Source organism: Mastigoproctus giganteus, chromosome 9 (assembly GCF_048544385.1).
Source record: "Mastigoproctus giganteus isolate SK-2022 chromosome 9, ASM4854438v1, whole genome shotgun sequence".
NCBI lineage: Eukaryota > Metazoa > Arthropoda > Arachnida > Uropygi > Thelyphonidae > Mastigoproctus > Mastigoproctus giganteus.
This window is the reverse complement of record NC_143583.1, coordinates 68050394-68065921: the sequence shown is the minus strand read 5'-3', so window position 1 is coordinate 68065921 and position 15528 is coordinate 68050394.

Genomic DNA, 15528 nt, shown 5'->3' with positions numbered 1-15528 from the left:
CCTCCGAAAAATTGAAAAAAGATTTCTCTAACGTCTACGCTCTTCACTCTTCAGGTCGTAATACAAAAAATAAGAAATTCATTTCTTCAAATATTGAATTAAAACTCCCCGAATCAAGTTTTTGCAAAGATTTTTTTGCAAAAACTTGATCCGAAAACTTTTTTTGCAAAAAACTAATTTCATTTTGTAGCAGCCAAAATAAAAAGAAAGCATTAACTTTAATAAAACGTTATGAATAAAATCCAAAATTAGAGCTAAAATTTTTATCATATCAACATTTAGCTTGACGATTTGTATACAGGCCAAATAATTAAAAGTTCAATGGTATTCTAAATAAATTAAAGGAATTTGAGTTTATCGGCGTAGTCCCTTGCTGAGTGCAAGAAGATTTTTCTATTCTCTGATTTTTTTGTCTCATGTTTGCTGTGGACGCTGTTGCTCTTGAGGATGCTCTTCACTTTTACAATTCATTTCTTACTCCTATTGCCTTGTTGGTACTATGTCAATTGGACTATCTTGACTCTTAATTGTTCGATCTTCTGCTGAAGTCTTCTTTCCCAAGCTGGCAGTTCCTTCTGTTTTCGGTTCTTCTGCTGCTGGTCTCTCGTTTCTCTTCCATTAATCCTAGAGGCTGCTACGGCAGCACAATACACGGCTGTGTGGAATGACCTCCAGTGTTGCATCATTGTTGTCGAGGTAAAAAAAAAGTAAAGTGCAGCCATTATCAACCCACTGCAGGATGGAAGCCTCCCCAACAATTCATGCTGAGGGAAATGCGGTACTATTTGCCGATTGAAGTGGTCTGTGACTCTCCAGAAGATTCTATTCGGCCTCTGCTTCGGTATCACGTGAATCTTTGTGGGGTCAATGCTTCGAATTCTGTAAGGCCTTCTTCCACTCGTCCTCTATTCTGGATATCATGACCTAGTCTCTTTCCACTTCAGCTGCTGTGGGTTGTATTTCTCCTTGCTCTTCTTCCTCTGGTTCGGTGGTGGTATGTTCTTCCGCTTTGGTTCTATATTCTTTTTCCTTTGTAGTTGATCGCTCACGTCCTGCTTGATTTTTTCCAAGATTGCAGGAGCTATCAAGTTCTTAGTGACGGTGGTCCTTCTCTGGTCCGCTATCCGCTGTTCGGTGAACTGAATATCCGGGAATCGTTCCAGTCCCTTGGTAGTCTCGCCCTGTAAGTTGTCATATCGGTTACCAGCTTCGTTATTTCGTAGTATGCTTGCTTGATGTACGTATTCATTTCAATGCTCCATTTCATGCATTGGCGTTTTCTTCCATCCTGGGTGGTCATTATCGCATTTGCGCAGGAAGCACTTCCAGTTGGTGGGGCTGGATGGTCTTGCCCTTCTCTTGTGGTAGCCATATGGGAGACAGCGCCACTTGCTCCACTGTCTTCCTCGGGAGACTGTCTCTGGTTTTTCGAACCGATCCCTCTGCCTAAGACCTGAACGAAAGTGACTTTATCCTGCGCCACATTCGATACAGTATGATTAATATTTCTCTGCGACATCATCCATCTATGGAGATGGACCTGTTTAACTTCGGCATATGTCCAGTGGTAGTTCTCGGGAATGACATCAGATGACGCCACAATCTGGCTTAGCCGCCACTCCGACCTTGGGGTAGGTAGGTCACTTGGAGCAACTTCCACGATGTTTATTTATTTACTAATTTTTATTATTAATAATTTATTTATTATTGTTAATCTAATTTATTACTATTATTATACCGGTCTCCAGCGTGATGGAGCCGCGTTCGCTTCCGCCAAGGAGAGACTCGGGTACATCAGACTGGTAATTCAGTGTTATAACCACAGGGCCATCAACTAAAGGATTTTATTCCTACAAGAATTTTTTTTTTTTTTTGTTAGTTGTTGGCGCATCGGCTTCTGTGGCCATAATACACCTCCCAAATTTTTTGCATTTTACTCTGATCCAAGTCCGAGGCGGGATTCGAACCCGTAACCTTTGGGTTGCCAGGCAGGCACTTTACCCACCTGGCCAGCCCAGTCAGCCCTACAAGAATAAGTTCAATGTTAAAATCTGAGCAAACACTGACGTTAGCAGATTTAAGATAGCAATCCAACAAAGGATCTCTCAGATCACCCGATTTTGCATTCTTGTAATGCCAAACAATACGATGCTGAGAATGGCCGCGAGGGGAAAGGCTCCATTGGAGATGAGACTATCACCAAGTTGTAATCTGAGGTGCCTAAAGGACCGCTCACCTCGATTCACTTTAAAGGGTTGTCTGTGAGAATAAGATCGCGTGTGTCCGCTGTGTGGTTAGATTGTATGGGATCCTGATAGGTAAATCGATAATCTTTGTGAGGTTATTAATAATTGCAAAGCCTTAGCATATCGATCAGACGGGTCCAAAGGAGTAGAAAAGTGAAGCCAACTGGAGTTGTGAAAATTAAAATCGCCAAGGAAAATTACCTCACGCTTAGAAAAGTTTAACTGGAGAAAGTCGAGTTTCAAAGAGAGAATGGAAGTCGAGTTCCAACAAGAGGAAGTCAAAAATTTCCAAAGAGAGGAAGTCAAAGAGTTCCTCGTGATTAGTAGAATTAAGAGATTTATAGAGGCAAAATATGAATTTGACAAAAGAGGATAGATAACTTTAAGCCAGAGAACATCGAAAAGAGGAGATTCCAAGTGACTAGATCTGTGGCAGGGAATATCAGAGCGAACATATGCACATGTTCCACCTTTGAAGGAAAGGAATTATACGACAAATAATTAGGACAACTAAGGCGAGCAGTGGTTGAATCAACCGATAATTAGAATTCTGTCAGAAAAAGTAAGTGGGATTTGGCAGACTATGAATGGAAAAAGTGGGGAGACGTGTTATGAACTAAGGAAAATTTCTGATATGGCATACACGCAGCAAGAATATGTCCAAATCTTTGACATAACGTGGCCTCGACAATGCATACAGCATACACACTACTCGGACTCCCTCCGTTATACACTAGTTGATCCGAATGTCTTCCAGTGAGTTACTAATAAATTCGGTCCGGTGGACTTTCTACCGGCCGACCTGTGAACACAGGTTTCTGGATAAATTCCTTGATTATTTACTATAGAATATTTTTATGCGACATCACACAACAGTCTCCAGAGCTAATCGACTCCAAATATCTTAGTCCCATGTAATCTCCTTTTTTGAAACAGAAATTCTTTCCATTAGCCTTGACCACCTACACTGATGAGCCAAAACATTATGACCAGCGAGTCGTTATGGAAATCGAAGCAACTGCAGGTGAACTACGGCGCGTGAGCGGGTCGGGACACGGTATAAAAAAACACCTGATTGCGTGTGTTCTATGGTCGATTTGCTTGTTTTGCTGGACGAAAAAAAACCCAGTTTCTGGGAGAAAAACCTTGCTATCTACGCCTGAGACCGACTAACTCAGCCAGGGCGGAGTGAAAAAAGCCCATTCAAGTTCCTCGCGTCATCGACCGGAATCGAACCCGGGCCTTTTCCACCCGGTGTGGGGAAGTTGGTGACGATACCACTGTGCTATTCGCGCAGACAACTGGCGAGGTGTTGGACGACCACGGCTCCGATGCTGGAGGTGAGTGAAAGCTCTCCCGGATGGTACGTGGCAACAGAAGGGCGACTGTGGCGCAACTCGCCGGTAATTGGAATGTTGGTGACGGGAGTAATGTGTCACAACACACAGTACATCGAACCCTGCTGAAAATGGAGCTGCGTAGCCGCAGGCCGCTCCGAGTACCCATGCTAACCACTGTTCAACGGTGACAACGCCTACAATAGGCATGCGAGCATCGAAACTAGACCTTCAGTGATTGGAAGAAGGTCGTCTGGTCCGATGAATCACGTTTCCTGTTGCACCATGTGGATGGCCGGTTACGTGTGCGTCGTTTACCTGGGGAAATGATGGCGCCTGGATGCACTGTGGGATGAATACAAGCCGGTGGCGGCGGCGGTCATGCTTTGGATGATGTTCTGCTGGTATACCCTGGGTCCAGTCATCCATGTGCTGGGTACTCTGACGTCCACCAACAAAGGGCACAACATGCTACATACCACATGACCCATATACTTTTAAATCCCTGGCCTGTCCGATACCATGTACATATACGGAGATGGGAGAAATCCCAGGAGCCGGTAGACCCAAATATACCTATACCTATACCTAAATATCATTGCTGACCAGGCACACTCTTTCATAGAAACGGTCTTCCCCTCTGGCGGTGCCGTCTTTCAGCAGGATAATATGCCATGCCACACCGCCCGGATTGTTCGAGACTTGTTCACAGAACACGAGGAAGACTTCCAGGTATTGTCCTGGCTTCTAAATTCCGCAGACATCAGTCCCATCGAGCAACTATGGTTTGTGTTGGAACAGCAACTCCGATCTGCAGCGTCTCAACCGCGGAACTTACAGGAGTTAAAGGATCTGCTGGTTACCAGATACCACAAGACACATTTAAAAATCCATGACTCGTCGGGTACGAGCTGTTTTGGCTGCACGTGGAGGACCAACATCATATTAGGTAGGTGGTCAAATGTTTTGGCTCATCTGTGTATTTGGCTACAGAGCTCGTCAACTAGGCACCTTAGAGGTGACCTGATTGAGGTTTATAAGGCTCTGAGAGAATTTAGTAAAAATGAATGAAGGAGGAATTTTGACTATTACAGAGAATCCCAGAACTCGGTGGCATAAATTGAAATTACAGCGGAAGAGGTTTAGTCTAGATTGTAGGAAGTTTTTTTTTTTTTTTTTTTGGGCAAATGAGTAGATTGCTGGAACGCGTTGCCTTCACAGGTTGTTGAAACCGACAGTTTGATAAATTCAAAAGTCAACTGGATAGTTATCTATATGAGGAGGGAAGCAAATAATGTGCATTTTCTTAACTACTCTGTTTTTTTTTTGGCCAGTGCAGCAAAGTCCCTTGACTTCCTTGCACTATATTACTCACGAAGGCTTTTTTTCAAGAAGTAGTTATTAATATATTTCCATATTAGTTTAATAATTTTATGTTCCTCGGCTTCTTCCTCAAATAAAACATTGGTCTATATCGTAAAAAAAAAAACAACTGAAACTGTGATATTAAGGTTACCCGAGAACAACTTCACCCTCCCATTTTTATTATGTCGATAAATTGTGTGTGTTATCTCATCGATTTGCCTGTTCCCCTGCACGAAAATTTCCAGTTTCTATGAGAAAAACCTTACTGTCCTCACATGAGGCAGACTAAATCAGTCATGGAGCGAAAATACTGTTCTAAATTATACTAAAAAAAAAACCAAATTGGCAAAAATGAACATCAAGACAAAGCTGGAATGAGAGAGAGAGAGAGAGGTGACCTTTAGGATCCACGTTTTCAACATTTTTAGACAGCACAATCCAGTCACTGAACGACATGTTTCAATTGATTGTAAAGCATAACGAGCGATTCCAATATGGATTTACAAGTTCTGCATACAGATGGTGATCAGAAAGTCACCTCTGTCAACAATTTATACAAGAATTAAAATATTTGAAAGCAGTTGTTCTCAGCAAAAATCTTGCAATTCATATGCTCAGATAATCAAATGGTACAATTGCCGCTTTGCCCGTATCAGTTGCCAGCGTTGAATGAAGATTTTTCGAAGGAGTTAATCAGATCTACTGTATATTCGTTCGGCGATAACATAAGATCAATTGGATCAGCCGATCAAATGAACATTAAAACAAGAAGTTTCAAGTTGGAGTTGAAGAAACTGCCCAGAGTGCTTCTCTTTCTTCCTTTCCTAGTGTGACTACTACTACTACATTATCGAAATTTCTATCTAAATTCATAGTCTATGCCTCTGGGTCTTCTCAGCCAACTTGTTTCACCAAACTAACACATCCTACTACCTGTTCTGTTGTGCCTGTCATTAAGGCTGCCTCCGTTCCAAGTGAGGAAATCATCGTTACCTTAAAAGCTGCCGACAATTCTTTTTTACCACTAGTCAGGAAGTTAAAAATAAAGCTGGTTAAAACCATTAATTAAGGACATTTTAATAGCCGTGAAGATGCGTGCAATGTGCCTTACTCGCGATAAATGCCTTATCATTGAAATGGACTCTAGTATGGCTACTGACAGAATCTCAACACACACCCAGCTTCTTTTGTATGTGTTTTAGAAATAGATCCTCCAATCAACATCAACAGCCCATTCTGGTGTATAACATAGGGAAGACTATTCAAAAGAAGATATTCTTGTAGATTTATTCCTCAAAAACCTGAACGACTTGCTTTTACTCAAAATGAAGTCTCATTTGAACTGTTCTCTCATTTCGGCACCAAATTCAACTCTAAAAACTCCATCCTCTGCGTGCATACACTTTCCACTCGAATCTGTATTATAGAACATTGAAAAACTGTATATAGGACATTGAAATTCTGCAGTCCGTGTAGTAATAGTATCAGCACGTAGTGTTACCACAGTAGTATCCTCAGCACACCGGGTGTAAAAGAAACGGGTTCATATCCCGTCGATGATCCGAGGAACTTTTAGGGCTTTTTTCACTCAGCGGCAGAGTTAATCGGTGTCAGGTGTAGAGAGCAAAATTCCACCCCCCGGGAAAAACTGTAGTTTTCCGTCCAACAAAGCAGGTAAATCGACCAGAGAACACAAGCAATTTATAGACACATGCACATGAGTTGTTGGAAGTTGCTTTCTAGGTGACCCTAACATAATAGTTTAATACGTGTAGTAGCACAATGATATCGTCACCGTCCCGCCATACCGGATGGAAAAGTACGGGTTTGAATCCGGTCGATGGCGAGAGGAATTAAACTATTATGGGATTTTTTCAATCCGTGGCTGAATCAATAGTTCTCAGACATAGATAGCAAGTTTTTTTCCCAGGGGAAAACTGAGGATTTTCGGCCAGCAAAGCAGGCAATTTACAAACACAATACACATGGGTAGTTGAAAGTTATGAGGGGACATAACTTCCGCACATCTATCCTGCAACCATACTTACTTAACCTGAATTTATGCCACCTTATTTGTGTATTCTTAGCAAGTGGAAGAATGCCATTAACATTCTGCTTACTCAATCCATTCAAGGCATGAAACGCCTCAATCAGATCGCCCCGCAGGTGCCTAGTCTCGAGAGGATGCAATTTGCAGAACTCTAGCCTTTCTAGGCAAGGACACCCTTTTTTTGCCGTCACCAGTCTGGCTGCCATTCTCTGCACCGTTCCAGCATATCTACATCATTCCTAAGTTGGGGCCTCCAGACCTGTACACAGTATTGAAGATACGGCCTGACCATCGTCTTATACAAAGGGATAACACTTCCTTATGCCTGCTATCAAAGTTTCTGTGCATCATTGACAAAATCCCATGAGCTATCCTGCCAACATGCTGCACTGCTCAGAGAATTTCATGTCCGACTGCACAATTACCCCGGGAACTTTTTCATTCTCTGCTACCCTGAGTGTAGTACCACACAGTTGATAAGTTACTCTGGGGTTATTGCTACCCATACGCAGTACTTGCATTTGTCAATGTTAAACTTCAACTGCTATTTATCAGCCCATCGACCTAATTTTTCTAGATTTTCTTCCAGTAGGTGAAGACCAGTAGGTGACCCTGATAATTTTCGTTAACCAACCTGCCATCCAACCTTATCATCTGCAAACTTAGACATTAAACCTGATATGCCTTCATCAATATCACTAATAAACAGCGACCTAATTTTTCTAGATCTTCTTCCAGTAGATGACCCTGATAATTGTCGTTAACTAACCTGCCATCCAGTTTATCATCTACAAACTTAGATATTAGACCTGATATACCTTCATCAATATCACTGATAAACATTGAAAACAAATATGAGTCCAGCATAAACCCATGGGAACTCCACTAATGTCATTAGTCCACGAAGAGAAGTGCCCTTTGATAACCACTCTCTGTCGTCTTCCACTTAACAATCCCTTTATCCATGGCAGAAACTTGCCCTTAATGCCACATTGCTCCAGTTTGTACAGCAGTCTTTTATGTGTAATAGTATCAAAAGCTTTCCTAAACTTCAAGTAAATGATGCAAAATTATTTTATGCATCCAGCCCTTGGTCACTGCAGTATAGTGACCGATCCGATTGGTTAGACATCCCGCCCTTAAGAAATCCATGCTGTGATTGCAGTATAATTGCATGCCTCTCCAGATGGTCCTGCATTACTTCTTTAACCAATGATTCCATTATTATTTTTCCTAGAACAGGTATTAAACTAATAGATCTGTAATTACCTAAGTCGCCTTTTTGATTCCCCTTTATAAATTGGGGATACACTCGCACCTCTCCTGTCCATAGGGACCTACCGTGAATCCAAGACTGATCTCATAATTATGGCTAAAGGATTGCTTACTTCCTTTGTTGCCTCCCATAATAAAATTGGATAGATTCTATCCAACCGAGTTACCTTTTTTATATCCATTTTCAACAATTTTTCCTCCAGTTTCCTTTCAGTTATCACAAAGATATTTAGTTCCTCGTTAGAGATTGATAAACTTCTGGCCTCCCGTTCCCTAAAGAATTCCTCAAGTATGAATGTAGATTCCAAATACCTATTTAAGTTGTTCGCAACCTGAGTAGGATCATCCTATTAACAGTAGAAGAAAAGGGTTAAATCACATCGGGCCACTTTATGTCACCCATAGACATCAAGTAGCCCAATGTGTTTCAGCCCCATCCTTCTACTGTTAATATAAGCCTTGAATCTTGAATTCTGTGCTGTTTTTATTTGCATTCTTTGCCAGAGACTTCTCATAATCTGCCTTAGCTTGCTGAACGTCCTTTTGTGACTTGATTACAGACTAATTTACATCTACCATAGGCTTCTGTATCATCTGATAATTTATTTGCATCCTATACACTTCATCTCTGCCGTCTGTCTCAGTAGTTCATCTGACATCCATTTAGATCTAAACCTTGAAGAGTATTTCTTCGTGGTATGAAAAGCCTACTAGCTTCTTTGATTACTTCCCATGTAGAATTTGCTGTTAGTGACATCATCAGTTGGTCCCACTGCACAGAATTTAAAAACTGTCTGAGACCACTGTACTCACCCTTACGATAGCAAAAGTCTCTCCCCTTTTCCTTGACAGTAGCTCTGTCTTTAATTAAATTCCATATCATTACACGGTGATCGCTGCCACCCACTGGGGTCTTTTACTTGCAGATTCTTAATGCATGAAGAATCACTGCTGATAACTAGATCAAGAGTATTGCTTCCTCTTGTTGCCTCTCTAACATGCTGCTGTACAATCCAAGAAATCCACAGACGTTTTGCTAGTGTGTGAATGATAATCCCTCAAATTCCAGTCAACATCTGGAAAGTTAAAATTCTCAATTATGAGACATTTTGATCGCTCTATTTTTCTGTATAGATGTTTGGCGTAATGTGAATATGAAGTCGCTGTCACGAAAAGTGACTCTAGGTAGTGAGGAACTGCAATTAGTTCATGAATCTCAATATGATGTTCAAATTGAGAAAAATTCTTTTTAATAAATGAACTGTAGTCTGGAAACTCGAACTCCATACCCTGGATTTATGCTCGAAGGACATCTATTGTGATGATCCTTTGATTGTACACAACTCTCCACATAGAGTTGTGTAATCCTCCATATTACAAAGTGCACATTTCATCACTGACTGGTCTTGAAAGACCACTCAGTGATGAAATGTGCACGTTAAGCCTCTGTCCTCATTAAGTACTCTAACTTGAAAAAAAATCACTTAGTGATGAAATGTAGGCTACCGGCGATGAACTGACTTATTGGTACTGTTCAAATTATTATATTAGGGCTACCCGTAATTTCTTATTTTCTGTATTATGTATTATGTATTATGTCTGTAAATTACTTGTGTTGTCTGGTCGATTTGCCTGTTTTGCTGGACGAAAAATCTGCAGTATCTGGGGGGGGAAACTAGCCATCTACGCATGAGACCAACTAACTCGGTCTCACTGAGTGAAAAAGGCCCATTAAAGTTCCTTGCGTTATTGACGGGATTCGAACCAGGGCCTTTTCCACCTGGTGTGGAGAGGACGGTGACGATACTACTGTGCTACCCGCGCAAGATCTATTTGTACTAGCCCTCTTGAAACATTAGTGATTGTCTACCAGCTGCAAAAGCTCGTGGCTGCATCACAAGGAACCGCATCGCACAGCTTTTGTCCGCGGCACTCACTTTATATGAAGGAATCATCTCCACAAGGAACAACTTTACAACAAGGGATCACCTACACAACGACACACGTAAATAGTCACCTCCTATTAAAGTATATATTAGTTTCATACGAGTTAAATTTGGTTAAATCATATTCCGTTTATTTTTCAGCAGCTGAAGGAAACATTCCATATGTAACAATTTGAATTACGAAAAAACTGAAATGTGTTATGAAAATAGCCAGTGCAGCATACGGAACCAGTGCAGTATGGAAATGCAGGCTCATCTATTCGATGATTTTCACACACAAAAATGCTGTTTCGCTTTAAGCGATAGCTGCATTAGTGTATTTTCACAAGGTAAGCTACCCACCATTAAATTGGAACCACATTACACATCCTATGTTTACCCTGACTTCAGGAGAATTCCGTTCTGATGTTCAGTGGACTCTTTAGCCCATCCATCTGACCACCTATTACATGTAGGTAGTTCCATCAGGATTGCTTTTGCTCCATTTATAGCAGTACTTGCCTTCTCTTAAAAATATCTACTGAAAAATTTTGAAAAGCCCAAAAGTCTGTCCTTTATCTTCAGCAGAAGGGCTTGACGGCTAGGAACCAGTGTTTGCACGTACAGTGCTCCACCAAATAATTCTTGTCGTGGATCCTGGCATTTATACATAACCTATACCAAACTTCTTTTGCTCTACAAGTACACAATCAACTTACTGAAATCCCTTACTCATTTAATTTCCCAAAGAATGACCCGTGTCCTGTAATCAGGAACATTGAATAGAAGATTGGATGAAACCAACTTACCATACTCTTCCCAAACTGTTTAATGCTTTGAAAAAAGATTTTTGGTTATTAAGCCCTTGGTGAAATTGTTCCATCTGTCCAATGAGTTCCAACGCGTTGTTGGAACCGCAATTGTTTTCTCTCCTCATTATGATCACCATTACAAGGAATCTTAATTGATATTTGCTCATAGGGCTTTTTACGCCGCAAATAGAAGCACACTGACTTAAGTACTGTCCGGTGGCAGCCGTCCTATTATGACAGGAAAGACTTCATTTCACACAGTCCTACAAGTCATACTAAATTGTAACAATATTACCCGTTGAATTGCCAATATCTTCGTAACATTTGCCTTTTGCAACGCACAGTCTAGCCAGATATGCGCACTGTAGCTCACAATTGGCGAGAAGATACGATCATAAAATATATTTAACGCCTTGCCTTTAATCCCACATTCCTTCCTAGTTACGCGCAATCATGCCAATTAATTTATGAACCTTCTCAGCAATGTAATTGATGTGTGAGACAAAGTGTAACTGTCTGTCAATCTCAACCCCTAGGTATTTGGTTCTCTTCACGCACTGCAAGATGACTCCATATATTCGACTTTGTGGGTTTTTTGTAATAGACAGATGTCCTTTTAACAACACAGTTTTACTCTTTGCCGTAGACACTCTGAGTCTCTGCATGATTTAGGAATAATTATTTTAGGACTAAATTCCAGATTTGTGGAATTCAATCCTCATTTAGGACTTCCACTGACTGAAATCCACATTAGTGGAATTTAGTCAGTTTGATGAGTAATATTTTCGGTAATCTCAAACCTGATCATTCTATGAGCACCGGAGCCCAATCTGGCTCAATTTCAGCTCGTAATTAGCTCGGGCTTTCTTACAGTTGATAGTGTGTTATCAATATTCGATTCCCATTCACTGTCCAGAATGCACTATACTCTCACCTCTGATTATGGTTACTGGATGAATTCGTTTGAGTGTTTCCTCTAGTAAATGTCCTCTGTTATTTTTTTGTACCTGCAATTAATCTAAGTGAGGTTCAATTTCAGCACCATGTTTGAAGTATAACAACACTAAGTAAAATTTTAACACCCCCCCCCACTTTCAAGACAGACTCATACAGCATGAGAATAACAAAACAAAGGCAATTTTCATCATTCCTGACGTTGCTCTATCAACAGCCAGTTGAACAGTTTTACTGATTTTTATTCTCGAATCTGCTTTAGTTTTAATGACTAGCGCGTGGCCTTCACCTGCACCTTTTTCTTTAGGTTTATCTTTACCTTTTAGGGATGTATCCCTTCCTTGTCCTTTAACCACCATGCTGTTCGGACTATTACCTTCTCGCAAACTCTCACTCCCTTTCGCCTCGTTAATTTATTTTTTATTTTTTCAAGCCAAGTACCTATCCTTCATGTGTCGTAACCATCCTTTGCAGTCAAGGCACCCTCTTCTTCAAAGTTTCAATTCGGACACCCAGCTCCATGGCCTCATTTTTAATACATCCCATCTTGAAAGAATTCCTCCTATCACAGTTATTTTTATACTGTTGTCTTTGTTTAAAAGGAATTCTTGCATATTACTTCCAAGCATGTTAGTGAATTTCGTCACTAAACATAAAGAAACTTTACCTGTCTTCTCTAGTGGAATATCTTCTTTTCTCTCACCATCTAATCCTTGTCCAGTCTTCTCAGGTTCGAAATTTGGTTAGAAACTTTTGTATTGTAGTTTTAAATGTTTTCCACCAACCTTATGTAGAAATAATACACAACGAAAACTAAAACTGGAATCTTGATAACTATGTATTTATAATAAATTATATTTGCCTGTATTTACAATAAATTATATTTAACTTTCCAACTAAAATATATAAAATATACATTAAAATATACTGGGTTAAGAACAATAAAATCATAAAATACATTAAAATATACTAAATTAAAAGCGATAAAACCATAGCTTTCAAAGGCTCCTGCCTTCTTCTTCACCGCTGAAGAAGAACCACTGAACACACTATCAACTGTAAGAAAGCCCGACCGCTGAAGAAGAAGGCAGGAGCCTTCGAAAGCTGTGGTTTTATCGCTTTTAATTTAGTATATTTTAATGGCCTCATTATTCTTAACCCAGTATATTTTAATGTATATTTTATATGTATATTTTATATATTTTAGTTGTAAAGTTAAATATAATTTATTGTAAATACAGGCAAATATAATTTATTATAAATACATAGTTATCAAGATTTCAGTTTTCGTTTTCGTTGTGTTTTATTTCTACATAAGATTGGTGGAAAACATTTAAAACTACAATATGAATATACCCAACCTCAGAGGCCTGTTTGAAGAATAGAAACTTTTGTTTTCCTATTCAGCTTGCTGGGATATTTTCCGCATTGAAGATACAAGTCTCTTCACACCACTTAGTTCTCAGAAGATGATATCGCTGATTAAATGCCGTTCGCTATCCATTAGGGAAATATTGAATGCTACAACATCTTGCTTTACACTTTCAAATGCCCCAGCCTAATGTGAATGATACCTCCTTTTCCTAATCATGCTTCTTGTATTCCTCATTATCTCTTGTTATTTACCCTCATTAGAATCAGGAGTTCCTGGTGAACTGTATCCTGTCCCACATTCCCCAATTTTTTGCTTTTTTTAGAAGTCAATCCCTGAAAATCAACGTCACCATTATAGGCTCTGTCTTGAGAAGACAATCGACTGTCCTCCAGAGACTACCTCTTCAGTATCAGCTCTGAGCTCCGATTTGTTCCCTGATTGATCGCCAATTTTTGCAACTTAAACTCTATTCCTGAAATCTTCATTCCTTTGGTACTGAAATTTGCTCTTTACTCTTTTTTTCTTTTCTTTTTTTTTTTTTTTGTTGACCCCTTTTGCTTCTCTCCTTCTGCACTAGTATCTGCACGCTTAATATCTATGTGTTGCTCTCCAATTTCCTCTTTCTGGCAAGCAGTACCACTACTCGGCAATAATCCCTTGCAGACTAGATTATACAACCGGAAGATGCTGATCCTCAGAATATTGCTTTTGTGAATCGTTAACAGGTCCATTGATGACGTCAAAGTGTGTAGCCATTCTAATAAACATGGTATCCGTCATCCATTTGTTCTTGTTCTGTGGGCTTTTTCTACCTGGTATCTTTACATTGTCCAACCACATCCGATATTATTGTGCATTTTTCATATCTTCATTGGATAATTGTTTCTTTTGGTTCCTTCCAGATTATAGTCATATCTAGCATTAATTTTAAATATGTTATGTGATTATAAGGACAACTTAATGAGGGGTTTATTTTGCAACATCCACTAAATCTTCAACGTCAACCATCTTATTCTTTTAGATTCAGTTCTCTGAAAGGAAAAAATAATATAGACATTACATTGGCTTCTCTTTTGTTTCGTCCCATTTGGCTAACTGATGTGTTGAGATATTGTTAGGTTCTAGTGATCATCATGCCATCAAATTTTTATTATAAGTTCTAGGTAGCTTCCTCTCTCACTACTTCATGATTTCCATCGTTTCTTTCTAAAAGGCATTCTTTTGGTCACATCTGAAAAATCTTTTAATTTAGATTTTCCCAATTTCATATCTAGATATTACAGATACTGTTTCTGCTGATGATCTTGCTCCGAGCCGATCATAAGGTTTCAGGGAAGAAGGTGTTGCCATCCTACCGGACACCTTGGTGGAACCATAATTTAACTCTCATCCTTGCAATGCTCATTGTGCTCGATATATATTTCAGCATCATCGTCGCTGCTGGGCTCTTAAAATGTTTCTAGGATAAAGCAAGAACATCAGGACCTAAAGAGACCTTACGTCAAAGAAATTAAGACCTCTAAACTACCTTTGGGCCAATTTTGTTCTTTCCTCTGGTTTTCTGATCCCTGGGGCCTTATTTACTGCCTTGCTCTCACAAACTTCACCCAACTGAACTTTCATTTTCTGTTTTTGCTAATGACTAGGAAACTGTTCCTTGGCAAGAGATAGTTAATGCAGTCCTGGATTGTCTGTTCCGCCTAGATAATGGCTCTGAAGATAATGACTTCCATCGTCATACCAGAATCATAAATGGCTCTTATACCAATTCTTTTTTGGCTTCAGATTTTTCAAACGGAACGGAATTTTGTTGTTAAAATAAAATAAAATAACAGGTTCCCACCTTTAGATTGTCTTGAGGATTCATTTTTTAAGAAGTTTCCTAAACTGCTCCCTATGGTCATGTATCTTTATTAAACAGCCGTCTGCACAAAGGTAAATATCATAGAATGTGGAAGTATGCCCCGCTTAAATTGATTCCAAAGCCATCCATCATTAATTCTGCTAAGAGCAATTGGCTAAACATACTTGTTTCGAACCTGGGTTAAAAGAGACTTTCCCGTGTCTATTGACTTCTAAGATTACCACGATTTCCCATGAGAAAGCCTTCATTTTCGAAGCAAAAATACATGGACACTCTTTTTTTTTTAACCTCACATAAATTAGTTACTGAATATAAACTAAACTTC